The sequence below is a fragment of the Nannospalax galili genome, unplaced genomic scaffold, assembly GCF_000622305.1.
Source record: "Nannospalax galili isolate Female #2095 unplaced genomic scaffold, S.galili_v1.0 scaffold571, whole genome shotgun sequence".
NCBI classification, from domain to species: domain Eukaryota; kingdom Metazoa; phylum Chordata; class Mammalia; order Rodentia; family Spalacidae; genus Nannospalax; species Nannospalax galili.
The window spans coordinates 362,714-380,485 of NW_008330297.1; positions in this window are offsets into that span (position 1 = coordinate 362,714).

Consider the following 17,772-nt stretch of genomic DNA (forward strand, 5'->3'; position numbering starts at 1 on the left):
CAGGTTTTGAGTCCATTCTTAAATTCTTAATTTTTATTGATGAGACTGAGAAGCCCAAGAGGGGACCATAATTTCCCCTATATCATCATCAAGTATCAAAATGTAAACACAATAAAGGATCACAGAGGTATGATAATGTGAAATAACAGAAGAGTGAGAAGTGGGACAGCCAGAAAATACTGGAACAGTATAGAAAGTTCGGATTATAAGAGACTTGATTGGGAATGGTTGGCACTTGCCTGCAGTCCCAGTGCTCAGGAGGCTGAGGCAGGAGGATTTCAAGATCAAGGCCAGCCTGTGCTATATAATAAGACTCTATCCAAACAAAACCTTCAAGAACACATAAGTTTGTGCTGTATAAGGTATTAGTTTAAATCAATGAGCATGTAAAAGACCAATAATGGTACAAAAATAACTACATAGTGATTTGAGAGAAAAAGATAAACTTTATATTTTGCATCAAAATTAATTCTAAATAAACTAAATATGCAAACATAAAATGTGTATCATAAAAGTTCTGGAAGTTTTGAGAATTCAATGAAATTACATGTCATAGTTGTTACATAATGGGCCCTACGCCAAAACATTGACATCTCACTCTTTAGTATATTTGCCAACAAGAAAGAGGAAAGTTTCATAGACACAAAGGTGATACCTGATTTCTAAGCAATTTGTTTTTATACACAAATTTTGATGAGTTTGACTTCATAAGCCCAGATAACATATACAGACTGATATATTTTCCATCATCTTTGAAACAGGACTCCATAACAAACAATTTCAAACCTGCATTTGTATATTAGTCATGCTAATGGAGTCGAGAAGAAATGTACCAGATAGTATCTGAATAGGTAATCCTAAATTTGCACTAGGAATATCCATGTAAACTCACAATTTTCTTTTTTTTTAAAAAAAAAATTTGTGTATGAGTCTTGTCTGCAAGTATGTAAGTGCACCACATGTGTGCAATGCCCATGAAAGCCGGAGAGGGAGGCAAATCTCTTTGAACTGGAGCTACAGACAGTTGTCAGACACGAATTAGGTGCTGGGAACCAAATTCGGGTCCTCTGCAAGAGCAGCCAGTGTTCTTTAACCACTAAATTCACAATTCTTTAATATGACAAATCTAACATCGATGTCCCCAAAACCTAGAAACAATGACTAATTCAGTAACAAGTTATGTTCATTTTCTAAATACAATTTCTCACTAAAATTTCTTTAAGAAATTGCTAGTTCCAGGTCTAGACTATAAAATACAAATGATGAGCCTGAAAAAAAATCTTCCAGGTAACAATTAGCTCATTAGAAAAAATAACATTCACAATTGGTTGGAACATGCAAACAGTGCTTAAAATGCATCCATTCATAATAATATTTAACACAAAACTTAGTGGCCACTTGTGATGATGTCAAGGAAACAAAATACAATTTAAATTTGTATGTAAGTCTATTTCATAAATGTCTTCTAATGTGTGATATTGGATAATCTATTCTCTTTTGACAATAAAATTAAATCTTAGGTGTCAATAAGAAAATGCGTATTGTCAAATAAAAAAAGGCAAATGGACTCACTGCTACACATTGGGGGGAGGATCTACATTTATCATGCCTGTAAGAATTGTATCTTAGGTAAGCAAACAGTTAAGGAGAGAGAGTTCTCTTTATAAAATTCTAATTAATAATTAAAAAGAAATGATAGAACTAGAACACTACTTTAGAAACACAATGAAATAATGGATCTAGGAAAAATTATTAAAAGACAACAGGGGGCTGGCATGGTGGCATGTGCCTGTAGTCCTAGCACTTGGGAGGCAGAGGCAGGCAGATCTCTGTGAGTTCAAGACCAACCTGGTCTACATAGTGAGTTCCAGGACAGCTGGGGTACAGGGAGACCCTGTCTCAAAAAGACCCCCCCCAAAAAAAAAACCCTACAAGGGAACTTTGGGCTGGAGAAATGGCTCAGCAGTTAAGAACACTGGTTGTTCTTGCAGAAGACCTGGGTTCAAATCCCAGTACCCACATGGCAGCTAACAACTGTCCATAACTCCAGTTCCAGGGGATCCAACAGCCTCTTCTGTCCTCCACGGGCATTGCACAACACAGGTGCACTTACCTACATGCAGGCAATACATGCATACACATAAATAAAAAAAATAAAACTTAAAAAAAAAGGCTACAGGAGAACTTTATAACAGGCAAATGAGCACACTGACTAATCACATGATACAAAGAAAAAACAGAGCATTCTCTATATTTTGATGAAAGTACAAACATATTTATAAAGTATTCTGGCCAAGAAATATCAATGTTGGATTTGACCAAGCCTATAGATATAATTACAGATTTTCAAAAAGAAGAAGAAGAAGAAGAAGAAGAAGAAGAGGAAGAGGAAGAGGAGGAGGAGGAGGAGGAAAAAGGACATTGCAAAAGTGATCAGCAAACTCCACAAAGTGAGCTCTGAAGGAAAAAATAGTTAATTTAATGAATATTTACAAGGTAGAAAGGGAAGAATCTATGAACCAGGTGCATCAAGATAATGCATGCTTAAGTCAATATTCAAACAAATCAATTCTGTAAAAAAAATTTAAGATAATAGGAGAAAATTTAAAACTTACTAGATAGCTGATGCTATTAGGAGTTGTTCATTTTTTGGTTGGTTTTTTGTTTGTTTATTTATTTATTGAATGTTTATTATTTTAATACAATATTGTTTGATGGTATTTCGATTCCCTCCCTCTCTGCACCTCCCCCCATTGCCCCCAGCCTAATTTAAGTATTCTCATATATCTGGTGTGTGAATCCATCCACTGGGGCCCACCAAGAGTTCCAACCCTGTAAGACCCTGTCTTTCTGTCTTTCCCTCTCCCAGAAGCCATCAATTGCCAAAAGTTCCTTAGGTTGGGTTGACATTTCTTACCCATTTCCCCATGTCTATGCTGAGATTTTGTCTGGTTTGAGACATGGGACTTGTGCACACTGTCACCATTGTGAGTTCATATGAATAAATTATTGTTCATTTTTAAGAATATGATGATAGTACTGTGGTTGTTCCTGAAAACTGACAGATAGTAAATTATACTAGGGGATTGTAGTTATTTTTTTAGTTATAATAACGCATTACTACTGGTCATTAAATGCCTTCCTTTTAGAGCTACACAATGAAACACTATATGATATGAATGAAGAAATGATATATAATACAGCTTTGTTTCTCTTACTCTGGATTTAATAGATCTATAATACAGGTCTAGTTACCCATGTGGATGTTCATGGGTTGGTTTTTGAGACCAAGTCACTCTGCATATGCTAGGCTGGCCTTGAACTTGTGATCCCCCGCCTTGGTCTTCAAAGTACTGGGATTACAGATTTGTGTCACCTTGTCCAGCTTCAGTTATCCGTATTGTATAGAGCAAATCAAAATAAAACTCCAAGGTAATTTTAATGCACACTGCTAACTAAAGAATGCTGGCTCAGATCCCAGCAACCTTAGGGATATCACTGAAAATAAAGCAAAACGATGCAATAAATCCATGTTGCAGCTTACTGTGGCAGCGTTTCCCATCTGGAAGCAGAACAAATCCTGCAGGGCACGTGCAGTAATAGGAGCCTGGGATGTTCTCACATCCAAGAGTACAGCCATGGTCCCGAAAGGCACACTCGTTGACATCTGCACAATGACAGCAACCCACAATCAGAAGGCTATCCTTGAAAATAAATGGTGATAGTCCTAATTAGCACAAAGTGCTGCATCTCATACTTGCATACTCTGTAACTCGCCACAGGAAGACTGTTTCTCTAATTCTCAGAGAGAGTGAAAGAAGTCAGTTTAATGACCGTGAAAGCCATTTCTATTGCATCACAGTTACTTAGCACTTTCTCACAGAAGAATTATTCCTTAATAAAAAATATTTCAAATGGGAAGGGCTGGGAGAGAGGGTTAGACAGGGAAAGAGAGAGAAGAGATAATAGTGGCTAGCTAGTGTAAAAAAAACACAGGGAATCATATTAGTCCAAAAACAGATACTGACAAAATACACATACAGTATCTCTATGTGAGTCCATTGGATAGCTGAAGGCTACATAACAAGAAACAGTGCCAGACAGGAGAAAGCTTCCTTTGAGTTGTTCACTAGGGTGGTCCCCAAAATTACACAGGCTATTGCCACAGCCCTTGATTGCCTCCTAGAACCTGAAGGTAAGACCCTATTGCTGAAGACAGGACATATTACAGACACAGGATTTGGAGCAATGGAGCTGGAACTGACCAGGAAGCCACCTCCCCTGAAGGCTAGCTCTCATAGCTTTGGAGAGCACTATGCAAGCTACTAAGAGAGAACATTAATCGATGGTCAAAACCCAGCTTCAAGACCTAATAACCACATCAATGACTGGCACAGAAAACGACATTGGTGCAGTAGTGGCACTTTTATTTTGGGGGTAATCAACAGTTACCCAATTGAACTTAAAACCCACTCAATGGGAGGAAACTCATGTGTGGTACTACTATAAACAGCCGGCTGGAGAAATCATAGATCTTAGAGAAAATCCCAAGGCTGTGACATCCCTAGACAAAAGTAATTTCTTACTATGTACAAAATACGTATCCTTATATTTACAGAAAAGTATCCCAGTCACCACTCATCAAGGAAGTTTCTTTGCAACAGATGGAGATTATGACAGAGTTCCACAACTGGTCATACACAGAGATTCTCTGCAAATTTCCCAAGCCTAAGTGGCACATCTACAATGCAATCTCTACATCTAAGTTTCACGGAACATAGAACAGGGATAAAGAGAACACAACTGTATCTCTCAATTCTTATCTATGAAGTCCCTCATGGAACAGAGGGCCAGAAACTCAAAAAAGTCACAAATGGCCAAAGTGGTGAGAGTATGAGTCTGCAGAATGTGGGTCTTTGAACAGAACTCCTATATCAGGGACCATTGCAGAAGAGGGGGTAGAAATATTGTAAGAGCCAGGGAAGAGATGCATATGGAAATAGAGTCCTACAAGCTCCTGGGATCTTGCTCATATGAACGTACAACAATGGTGTCAGCATGCACAAGACCCATGAAAACTCAAGCAGACAGAAACCCAGCACAGAATTATGGAAATGGGCAGCAAACCCCAAATCTTAGTGGAAGAATTATTGGCAGCTGATTACTGCTGGGTAAGGAAGAGTTGATTTTCTTAAAAGGAGGGACTCCAAATAGGCTGACTAGACCTCATTGGATGAACTTGCACTGAGGACTGTCTGAGGACACTAACTTGACATGATAGGCCTTAAGACAAATGACAGAAAGTATGAATTCCAGTGGGTGGGGGGGCTATGGGAGGGGGCCAACAGAGAAGGGGTTATGATTAAGATGTGCTGCTTGAAATACACAAAAATTCAATTAAAAATTTACCCAAAAAAGCAGTACAACATTCCTTGAAAAGACCATTAGGCAAAAATGTCATTTTAGCTAAGAACTCCTTTTTGTCACACTGGGGACGGAACACAGGGTCTGATGTGTGTCAGCACCCAGTCACTGAGACACATCTCCACCATCACCCACCTTTCACATTTTTAAGAAATGTTAGGGTTCCAAACAGCAGCAGCTTCCCCGCCTCCCCAACAGGGACCTACAGACTTTGGAGCCTGAAAAAGGGAACTTAGCTGATAAGCACCTTGACCTTTGAAGTCAAGGGAAACAAACTCTGCTGAGAAGCAGCCTGCCTTTCCTCTGATCTCCAAAGACAAGATAAGCAGATTCTACCTGTTAACCAGAGATTTTAGAAGCTGTTTATCACAACAGCTTTTCTCTTAAGAGGGAAAAAGTAAACACTACCAGACCCTAATCCTACCTGCTTTTCCTGCTTCCCCCTCCCTGATTTCTCCCCCAAACACTCCCCCATTCCACACCCTAAAGCCCCCATATATAAAGTCCCAGCTCTCAACCCGTGGGCTGTCATCTTTCCCCTCCCCGAGGGAAAGGTGCCCCATGCGAAATAAATCTGTATCCCACTGAGAATTCCATCTGTGCCTTAGTGCCTCCATCCTCCATCTACGCACCTCTCTCCAAACATTTTTACCTATCAGATGGTGCCAAAACCGGCTCTTACTTCAAGGGACCTCGCACGTAAAACTTTCGGACTCGCTTGTCGTTATTGGCTGCTGCGAACACCACTGATTTGGCATTAAGGTACACTTCCACCTCTATCTCTCTCCCCGCTCCCATTCCTTTCAGCTCTCTCTCCCTCTCTCTCTCTCCCCTTTCCCCTTCACTACTCTCTGCCAGTTTTCTTTTCATCTCCTTTCCAATCAAATTCAGTCACTCCCAGACCTCACTCAAGGCCACTGGACAGCACTGGTTTCTGCGACCGTTGAACTGCCCGGCACAGTTTCTGTGTCTGTCCACCCCCACCTGGGAGTCAGACCTGCCTCCCCGTCGCACTCAAATCCTTTTCCCTACCTCAGCTCCCTTCCCTTCCTTGCTCCTGCCATCTTTTCCCTTCCCCTAACATCTCATCTTCTCTCTCTCTCTCTCTCTCTCTCTCCCCCTCCCTCTCTCTCTCTCCTCTCCCTCCACTCACTGGCTACTCTGAGCTTCATCTAGGCCTCTCCATTCTTCTCCATTCGCCCATCTCGGCCTCCCGGCCCACTACCTTGTTTCCTTCTACTTTGGCTCCTACTGGCTTTACCATTATTCATTTTATTTTTGTGAGTGGAGAGTGCATGCCACAGCAAGTGTGTGGAAGTCGGAGGACAACTTGAAGGAGTCAGTTCTCTCCTACCACCATGATAGTTTTGGCAATTGGACTCAGACCACTAGACTTAGCAGCAAATGCCCTTATCCACTGAACATTTCACTAGCACAAGAAAATGCTAAAAGAAAATAAGACCTTGAACGATGTAGATGGCCAACTGTTGTGGATTAAATATGAAATGTCCCAGAAAACTCATGTGTTGAATGCTTTAATACAATGTTCACATACAGGGTTTGTGGAAAATGCCTGGGGCATGAGGGCTGAGTAACTCATTGATGGATTCATAATTTGATGCCATTTGTGGGAAGTGGCAGAAACTAGGAGACAAGGGCTGTTTAGACACTCTCTGTATATATGCTTCCTGGCCTTCATGAAGTGAGCCTCTTTCCTTTAACATGTCCTTCCACTCATGATGTTTCTACTTACTGTGGGTACAATATATAGAAGAAAATCCTCTGAACTCATGAGCTGTCCTACACAAGGCATCCCAGTGTTCTTTGTCCAGCACAAACGGTCATCTGACACCAAAGGATGAGCTGATTAATGCAGCATTTTGCCTACCTACAGATCAAATGGCAAGTAGCTCAAGCTCGTCACATCCAAATGACTCTCTAGGGAATACTGGAAGCCCCCGTACCTCCTGCTGCAGACTTAGAGCAGTTAAGACGTTTCTGCAATCATGAGGAGAGAGTCTGAGGCTGAACTTTCCTTCAGGAAGAAGACAAACCTGAGAGGGGAGTCACTAAATAACAACATTGTCTGAGCATCTGGACCAGAGTGTGTTTGCACCTAATTGCAACCCAAACTTCTGAGTACTATGAGTGTGATGGTTCATTTTCATTATCAACTTGAATGGATTTAGAATAACCTAGGAGACTATTGAGGCATGCCTCTGTGTGTGTACAAGGGCATTTCTAGAAAGGGTTAACTGAGGGACAAGGCCTGCCCCTAAAAGGCAGGTGACACTACAGCATGGTGTCTCCCGATTGGCTGGTTCCTCCATTGGGCAGGGCCTGCAACCAGCGGGAAGTAGGAAGGGAAGCTGGGAGCCATCTTGGGATGGAAGCCAGGAGCCGCAGGTAGAGCATGATGGCGTAGGAAACTCACAGCCAGCGCAGCAACTCAAAGACAGAATGGACTGACTTCCTGTGGACCTGACTCCCTGTGGACCTGGGGCAAGATCGCTGGCCCCGGAGGCATGAATGAATGCAGGACTATGGACGGGGCACGGTCTGATAAGGAGGGCTCTGAGTGGTGGTGGGGCAGGACTAGGCACTGGGTACTGATTCCTTTGTAAGTTAATAAATACACATAAAATATATTATGTGGTTTGTCTGATCGTGCAGGAGACCCAGAGAGAATTCAGGCCACAGAATTGGTGTAGTCTGACAGGATATGACTATTAGGGTTTCAAACAGCAGCAGCCTCCCCCCCTCCTCAACAGGGTCCCATGGAATCAGGCCTGAAAAAGGGAACTAAGCTGATAAGCACCTTGGCCTTTGAAGTCAAGGGAAGAAGATTCTTCTGAGAGGCAGCCTGCCTTTCCTCTGATCTCCAAAGATAAGATAATCAGATTCTACCTGATAACCAGAGATTTTAGAAGCTGTTTTTCTCTTATCTTAAGAGGGAAAAAGTAAACACTTCCAGACCCTAATCCTACCTGCTTTTCCTGCTTCCTCCTCCCTGATTTCTCCCCCAAACATTTCCCCCTTCCACACCCTAAAGGCCCCATATATAAAGTCCAAGCTCACAACCCGTGGGCTGACATCTTTCCCTTCCCTGACATCTTTCCCTTCCCTGACATCTTTCCCTCCCATGACGTCTTTCCCTTCCCTGACATCTTTTCCTTCCCTGCCCTTCCCTGACATCTTTCCCTTCCCTGACATCTTTTCCTTCCCTGCCCTTCCCTGACATCTTTCCCTTCCCTGACATCTTTTCCTTCCCTGCCCTTCCCTGACATCTTTCCCTTCCCTGACATCTTTTCCTTCCCTGCCCTTCCCTGACATCTTTCCCTTCCCTGACATCTTTTCCTTCCCTGCCCTTCCCTGACATCTTTCCCTTCCCTGACATCTTTTCCTTCCCGTCCCTTCCCTGACATCTTTCCCTTCCCTGACATCTTTTCCTTCCCTTCCCTGACATCTTCCCCTTCCCTTCCCTGACATCTTTCCCTTCCCTTCCCTGACATCTTTCCCTTCCCCGAGGGAAAGGTGCCCCGTGCAAAATAAATCTGTATCCCGCTGAGAATTCCATCTGTGCCTCGGTGCCTTCCTCCATCCGTGCCGCTTTCTTTCTCCAACATTCCTACCTATCAAGAAAGGGTCTCCCTCAATCACCACAGCTGGCTTTGAATTTGTACTTGCTGTCCTGCTTTCACCTCCCTAGCAGTGCTCTGAAGACCATAACCAGTTTAGGACATTTCTCTTTTGTTTCTGAACTTTCTCAAGACTGACAGGCACCCCCTTGACAGTGACACATCCCAGAAGCTCTGATTGGGTGAAGTGCCAGTCTCCCAGCTCTCTGCCTCGGTGTCACACTCACATTAGGTCCAATAACTGGCATTGTAATTTGCTAAGTGTACCCGGAGGCACTGCTTCTTATCATCCCTAAATCACTGTGCCTTCCAGAAGACAGTTATTTCTCTGGGGCTTAATAGGTAGGACCATGTATCTCCAAAGTGGAGGAACCCCAGATAAACAATCTGCCTGATTCAATTTCCTGGGGTTCTCGCTAGATCTTTTGTGGGGATGTGAGGATGTCCTCTGAGTCTGATGGTAGCAGAGAGAGAGAGACAGAGAGACAGAAAAATTGCTGTTGATATTGTGTATAAAGTTAAACAAAGATATCCATAGCACATAAGGTGCCCTCGGAGAATCTTGGTCTTTCACCAGCCCGAGCAGCTTCAGAGTGTTTCATCTAACAAGACAATAGATAAAAAGATCTGAAAGTATGATAGAAATTGAGAGAGAGAGAGAGAGAGAGAGAGAGAGAGAGAGAGAGAGAAGCTTGGAGGCTCTGCACCGCCCCGGAACACAAGCTCACAAGGGTTCCTCAGTGAGAACAGCCAAGCACACTTCACCTTCACAGTACTTCCGGTCTCGGCTTAAAACATAGCCTTCTGCACATGCGCACGAATGAGACCTGGGATCTCGCTCGCACAGCCGCCCACCGTAGCGTCTGGTCCTCGGTTTGCAAACTTTCAGCCCTGAAACAAAGGATGGTTTATTTTAGAGTGGGTGGGCATGCGGTTTTGACCTAGGATGCTTGGTCCTCTGGTGGGGGGGGGGGGGTGCAGTCTCCTAGCAACGCCAGCCACGCGGCCCTTCAGCGAGCTCTACTCCAGCCGGCCGGCGCCCAGCCTCTCTGCCCAATTGCTTAGGTTGCGAATAAGCAGAACTAAGTAGCGCTTGCGCTCTGGTCTGCTTCTGTGTTTTGACGCTGCATACGAAGATTCAGCAAACGAAATATCTTTAGAAAAGGAAGGCAGTGCTAGTGGACATCCCACAGACATGCCTTCACTTCTCCCTCACATCTCCCAGGCTCCACCAGGCAAGGACTTCCTTTTCTCCCTATAGATAAAAATTAGGCACTGCGGGGATCTTTTAGATAGACCTAGGAAGGGGACGCTCTTTTACCTTAAAAGCTCCCTCCCTCCTCTGTTCTCTGCAAATCCCTGTTCCCAGGCCCTCGCACACCCCCAGGGCGCCCCTTCTCCCCCTCCCGGGTACCCTCTCCTCTCTCCCTCCTCCGGGCCCCTCTCCTCCTCCCGGGTCGCCTCTCCTCGCAGCGGGAAACGGGGAGGTCTCCGGAGGAGAGCTGGGCCACTGCACTGGATCGCCTGGCACCCCCACCCTCACCCCACCACCCCCTACCCGTCTCTCTCTCTGGCCCCCTTGTTCCCCAGTCGGGGGTACTGGTCTTTCCCGGTCCCTGCAGGTCTTTCTCCGGGACCCCATCCCCGGCCCCTGGACCTTACTGATCTTTCAAACCCTTAGATCCTAAGGAGGAAGAGAACACTACCACAAGTTGTTGGTTAAATATTGCCAGGCCCGATAAATGGTTTCAGTCTAAATTCCAAGGACAGTTTGGAAGGATTCTAAGCAGGATCGTGAATGAATGTGTCGGATTTGTTATTTAAAGACAGAAGCGGGAAACATCGGTTGAGTGGCCATTACAACGGTCCAGGCAGGAGAGGCTGACTGCTTGAAGGGAGGGCGGGGGGGAGGAGACAGTGCACATTTGACATTTGAGAAGAACTTGGGAAGTAGATTGGAAGGAATTTGGTACGAGAAATCAAGAAGACCAGAATGTTCCTCACCCCCCAAAAATATTGAGGGCCTGTTGCGCTGAAAGCGATTAAGCCCAGGAAAGTTCTCTGCCCTCCCTCTAACTTGCCTAAAGCAAGACAGACTCACAAAGACTAAAAGCATCCCACACCTAACCAGAGAGAGCAAAGGTCAACCACTAAACTCAGCTTTGGACCCTCATTGCCTAGAGACAGTTCCAGAAGGCTGTGTATTAACTCGCTCGCTCCAACCGGCGTTACCTGCGTTCCTCCACAAGGCCACTAGTAGGGGCTCAAAGTGCTGCTTCGGCAGTATCACCTCATGAAGTTTACTGTTCTTTGTTGAAGATGCTCGACTTCGTGCTCAGATAGACCTTTTCCTTATCAGCCAATGAAAGTAACTGCTCGACCCCCGCTTTTCTCTCACTACACCCTTCACTAAGCGCATCATAATCTGTAATTACATTAACTTTCTTTTTGACCCTCTCTCTCCCACTTGTTTCTATGTAGCATACAGGTACTTAAAACCAAATCATGTCTGTTTTAATTGTTTTTCTTTCTAACCACCATACATGCAATGATTATTCATAATAAGTAAATTTTAAGCAATAAACATTAGCCAAATAAATGAATAACTGACTAAATCTAGTCACAGCCCCAAGGTTCATTTCTTTAGGAACCAACCACTCATACCCTGGATGTCTCCCTTATATGTGTGAAAAATGAATGCTAATAAATTTTGGGTTTCTCTTGTTAATCTGCCTCTTGTTATCCGAAAATGTTGCAACTAAGAAATCTTGAAGATTGAATAAAAAAATTGTCTTCCTCTGTAATCCCAAGGTGTCTGGCTTGAGCAGATAAATCAGGAAGTGACTATATGCTGGGCCCTACTTGAAGAACAAATGACTCACCAGAGCCCTGGGGCTGTACGAGTGGATGCACTACTTTAAGTTCAGCAGGTGGCACAAGGGATGGACCGAGGTTCATTCTAACCATGTCCTTCCCGGTGTGTTTGTTGGCTATCCAAACTGTTTTCTTTTTCAATGTTGAATAGAAGACACGATCACCAAAAATGGCCATTGAAAACAAACTGTGCCTAAAAATCAACCAGGAAAAAAATAATGACATCTATTCTTTGGATTACTAAAGTTGAATCCCCACCCCTGCTCTAACTTTTTGCTTGGCTGTTTCTCTCTTTGGTTTATAAGAGCATATGAAGTTTAAAATTTTATTTCTATCATTGTACAGCCTTTCTAGCTCCATCTCCCTTCCCATTCTCCTGGCACACACAAGCAAGGAAAATGGAGATGAAATCCGAAACGGGTCGGGAGTGCCGTTCTGATTTCACAAGCTGACTCCACAGTAAGTCAAATGAAAAATGATGCTTTGCAAAACATGTTATAAAATGATTCTGAAAAGGAGAACTGACCAACATGTGAGAGCTTATATGCTAGACACCATGCCATCTTTTCCCATTTTTCCATTTACAAATCTTCACAATGACACGAAAAACAGATACTGTCATGTAAATGTTATGCCTGTGTTAATCATGCCTGTGTTAATGGAAACCAATCATAGAAAAAGTTAACAAATGAGCCCAGAGTCACTCACCAATCATTGGTGACTTCCTGTGCTAAACTATTGTACCCTTTAGTTGACAAAAGTAAAACAACTTTATCACACAAACTTCAAATGCCAAGTGTTTTGTGCCCTATCACAAGCAAAACCTACTGTGTTTGATGTTTGATGAGGTGGACAGAGCTGCCATCATAATCACAGGAACATAGGTAAGAATAAAGTCCTTCTCTGCTGTCTGGAACCCAAAAGAGCCGTTTATCAAGTACATCCAGAGACAACGCTGTGATCTTCCCTGGAGTCGCCAGCAGACCTTTCACTTCCACGCCACCGAGATCCACTCTGTGAAGGCTGCCAGCCACCTCTGAAGACCAAAATACCAACCTATGGATGAACACATCATACAGAACCATGGCTGAATTCAAGAGATCTCTGAGTATTCTGAATGAGAATTCAATTCAATATATGTATTTCCTACTGAAATGCCATGTGATTTCATGTTTGAAAGAGAATTAAGTTTCTATGACAAAACATCATAGTAGCTAGCAGTGTTTGTAGAGTTATGATCCAGGCAGCTCTACTGTCCAAAAGAAAATGACAACTGTGTGCTGTCAAAGAAGGCTTTGGTCTCAAAGAAGTCCCTCTGGCTTTAAAGTGATAGGATTTAGGAATCATCATGGGATTTGAAACATGTTATAGTGTTTGAAAAGCTAATTTTACCTCTCTTTTGGATCCACTGCTATATTTGCAGGATATTTTAAGGAGGTTAAAAGAATGTAGGAATTGTTTCCTTTCATGTCTGTAATGAAGATGGTTCCTTCCTGTTGATCTGCCCAAATAATTTCTTCATTTATCCAATTTATTGCCATTCCAGAAACATTTTTCTCTATATTGCATACCGTCTGCAAAATCAAATTTCAAAATCATTAACCTTTCTGATTCACAACAAATTGCTTTATAGCATATTTTGAAGTCTATAGTCTTAGTATTTGTTGTTTTGATGCATTCTCCACATTATTTAAGTGATAATATAGTCCCAAAGTGCCTGTTTTGATGCAGCAACAACACACTGCCTTGTAAATATCTCTCTAGGCAAACTATATCATAGCTTTGGAATTGAAAATTATCATAAACACTACTGAAATTAGGAGATCAACCATAAGCATTAATAATTTCAACTCTAGGAGCAGTGTGATTTTGATGCTTAAAGGTAGTTAATCCAATTTCATTTGTTAATAGAATCTTCCAGACCCTAACCAGAAGTCAATTCCAAGCCTTGCTAAACTGTGGCAAGATTCCAGTGAGGTCTGCTAGAGCCATGAAGTGGAAGCATTTCTGTTGTTTTCTTTTGGAGACAGGGTCTCATGTAACCCAGGCTCGAACTCTCTCTCTCTGTGAGGATGACCTTGAGCTCTGGGTCCTCCTGTCTGAGTGCTGGGATTACAGGCCTAACCACAACACCTGGTTTATGCGCTATTGGGGATCAAACCCAGGGCTTTGCTGACAAACCACCTGAGCTACAGCCCAGCCTCAGGAAACATCTCTTCTTAGGTCACCCCATCTTCTGTCCCCACCACTCTTCCATCATCTCAATGTCAGAGAAGCAGGACTTTTCGTATGACTTGGGCTGTCCCCTGCCTTCTGGATAGAAACAACCAAACAAAAGCCTCTGGATCGCTGATTCCAGCCAAGGTGAGTCAGCTGATCCTCTTGGGGCTGGAAGGTGTAAGGCAGACAGAAGGCCTGATTGTTCACCACTGCAGCGTCCTGTGGTATAACAGCCCCACCACTGCAGAGTTCTACCTCCCTGCAGGACATCACTAAGCTTGAAGTTGGGTAGAGAAGGCTGTCTCAGAGCTGTGCTTATCTATATTTCAAGCAAAGCAATCCAGCCAAACCCTTTGACAACGGCTGATAGAGTCACAAGTCAGTTCTTCCATTTAAATGGTTTTCATTTTAAGAGTTGTGCTTGCTTGTAAACAATGTTTTAACCCAAAGGAGGGGATGTAATGGTGGGCTTTTAGGCATCAGATCAATCTTTCCCTAAATGACAATGTAAATTCACTACTACTCATGCTTTTCCTTGTTCAGCAACAGGAAGCCCCCAGCTCCTCAGACTCAAGATTTCCAAACTCTTCTACCACAAAGCTGAAGAACGCTAAGCAGTCAAACATGTTAAAGGAGGTCAGCCAGCATTTAGAGATGCGATAAAACAGATTTGCACGTAATTGAAGCTCTTAGGAATAACTGGAAGAAAGGGTTGGCTTAAAAAAAAAAACCAACAGTGAACACTTTGTGCTGGGAATAAATGCTGAAGGTTTCACTAATCTCCTGCTTGCTCCATCTTCAGAGTATCCAGAGAACATCCCTCTTGGGACTCATCTAAGGGTTCCGCCAGTTTAAGAGAAAGATTAAGGATCTTTTGTATGTACTTTAAACACAACACTTTTTATCTGTCTTCGGCTTCATTTTTTATTTCAGAGTACAAATACTTTGAGACTACAAAGGGAAAATTTTTTCTTCCTAAATGTCAGGTAATTATTTGCCCTACATGACAAACATTTTATAGAGACAAAACAGGGTTCCTAGACCTCAGCACTATTGACTCTCCAAGCTGGACAGTTCTCTGTCATGGGGCTGTCCCACACCGTTAATGGTGCTGATAGCAGCCTTGCCCTTTGCCCACCAGATGCCAAGAGCAGATACCTTTCACTTGTGACAACCAAAAATGTTTCTAGACACTGTCAAATACTCCTGGAAGGGCCCACAGTTGTCCCCAGTGGGGTAAAAATCATCATGAAAATAATGCTTTGAGCCATAAAGTATCTTTGTTTATCTCCCACGCAAGTACCAAGTACTGCTTATGCATTCAAACTTCAGTATGTCGTATTTGTCAGCTTGTATATAAATTCCTCACATACCATGGGTAATGGTACTTTACCTCTTGTCTTGACCCATTAAGAAAAACTCTTTGTAAAAGTTTTCTTTCTAAATCCACCCAATAGAGTCTTTCCTCCTTATAGTGAAAATCCATGATCACAGAGATACCAGCATCCACCACCAATTGCTCGTGATTTGTTCCTTCTGAATCAATCCTAAAGATACTATTTCCATGGGAAAAAATTAGGAAGGGTACAGGACCTGAGTGGGAAGAAAAAAAACAACTTGTTTATTTCCAATCATAATTAATCTGACCTAAATAAAACTTCCCGAAATAAAATACTTCCCTATGACAACCGACACACACAGAATTATTATAAAATTCCTAGTTTTGTATTTTTTTATAAAAACTGTGATGTACAGAACAAGGAGTTCCTGTGGATCTTTAGAAATCATTTTGTTTATAAATGGATTATAAGGAATGAGCATTGCCACATTATGAAAAATTAATTACTTAAGGAGAAATATATCTTCTATTTGCCTGTCTTAAAAGAAACCAGTGTGCTACTGTAGAGAGTGTGTGTGAATGCTTACTTTATTGTATAAACTGGAAATATAATTATTGTATTAGTTACTTGGTGTTGCTATGTTCAAATGTTCTACAGAAAGAACTTAAGGGAAGAATTTTTCTTTTGGACCCAAGATTCAGAGCATTCTAGTCCAAGCATACAGAGGGCATAACAGCACAGTTAGTTTGTGGCAGCAGGACTATATGGAGAAGGATGTTCACATCATAGTAGACCAGAAAGCAAAGTGTGACAGGAACAAGAGACTGGTTGGAAGGTCTTTCGAAGAACTTCCTTACCTATTCTGCTAGCTAGGCTTCATCTTCTAAAGTTTCCACAGTCTCCCAAAATACCACAGGAACTTAAGGATAAAACTTTTAAATTATGAGCCTGTGGAAGAACATTTCCAATTCAAACCATAACAAGTATGGCTATTATTTTGGAAATAGAAGCTTTGTCTTAATGTTAGAGCCATCAAACTAACACACAGAATGTGGTAAAAAGCAGACAGAAGTCAAGCAGAAGCACAAAAATTGCAATGCTGTCTTTTAAAAGTCAGGAGACTGGTTCCATTACCACATAAAACACAGGATGTCTAATTTGATTTGAATTACATATGCAGACAAAATTTCTCTGACCTAAAAATGTGAAGTCCCTAAAGCGCCAGTATATCAAACATTGAGCCACAAGTGGAAAACACCATACCTGATCCCATAGACAGACTAAAATCATCTTCAAATTATGTGTATAAGGCATAAATAAAGCATAAATGAATTCTGCCTTTAAACATGGATCCCTTTCCCAAGATACCTCAGTATATTTATGTAAATATTTCAAAGTCCAAAAACAAATCTAAACATTTCTGACCCCCAAGCATTGTGAATAAGAGATAATGAACCTAGTGTTGTATGTAGTCACACTAAAAACTTATTCCCTACCTGGAATTTTCATTTAATTCAAGGGCATCTTGAATTTTTGTTTGCTAAATCTAAGTGGTGGACCGGCCTGGTTCCAGCAGAGCCCTACTCTGTGCCCTAACTCCATGCCTTTCCTGTCCTAGGTCATGGTCACCTACCCACTCTGATTCCACTTGTCAGTATCTGCACGGGAACCCAATCCCTTCTTCAGCATTAACTGCTGGATGACTACAGAAATTTGTCTCTTATGCTCTGCAGTGAATTGGGATAGTTCACTGTCTGCCGCTAGGCCGATTTCCTTAGCTTCTCCTGGCCAAAAGGGAGCACACTCCTGTCGGCCCTGAATTTATAAAATGATGGGACTCCTGAGGTGAGAGGAGAACCATAGGACAATTCTAACATAGTCTTGCCACCTTTATTGTTGGCCTTAGTCCATCATGTTTGACTATTAAGACTTCATACCTTAATGGAAAGTAATAAATGGCTTTATTGTTCTAAGGATTAAACGTGATGGATTAGCACACTTACTCAGGGGTCATGTTCCAAAGCTAGAAAGCACTAACTCCACTTCAGAGGAAACACCAAAATACAGATACTGGAGGAAGTGTCAGACCATGATAATTTGAATAGGTTGCCACTGCAGATGTCTAATGAGTCAAAGCCTCTTTGAAGGTCTTTGTGCAAACACCAGCCCCTGCGCAGAGGGGAAGGGCCCATGCTCTTTTGCCACTGAAGTTGAAAAAGCGCAGAGACACCTTCAATGACAAGCAGAGGGCACCCACTGGCAGAGAACCAGGTTTT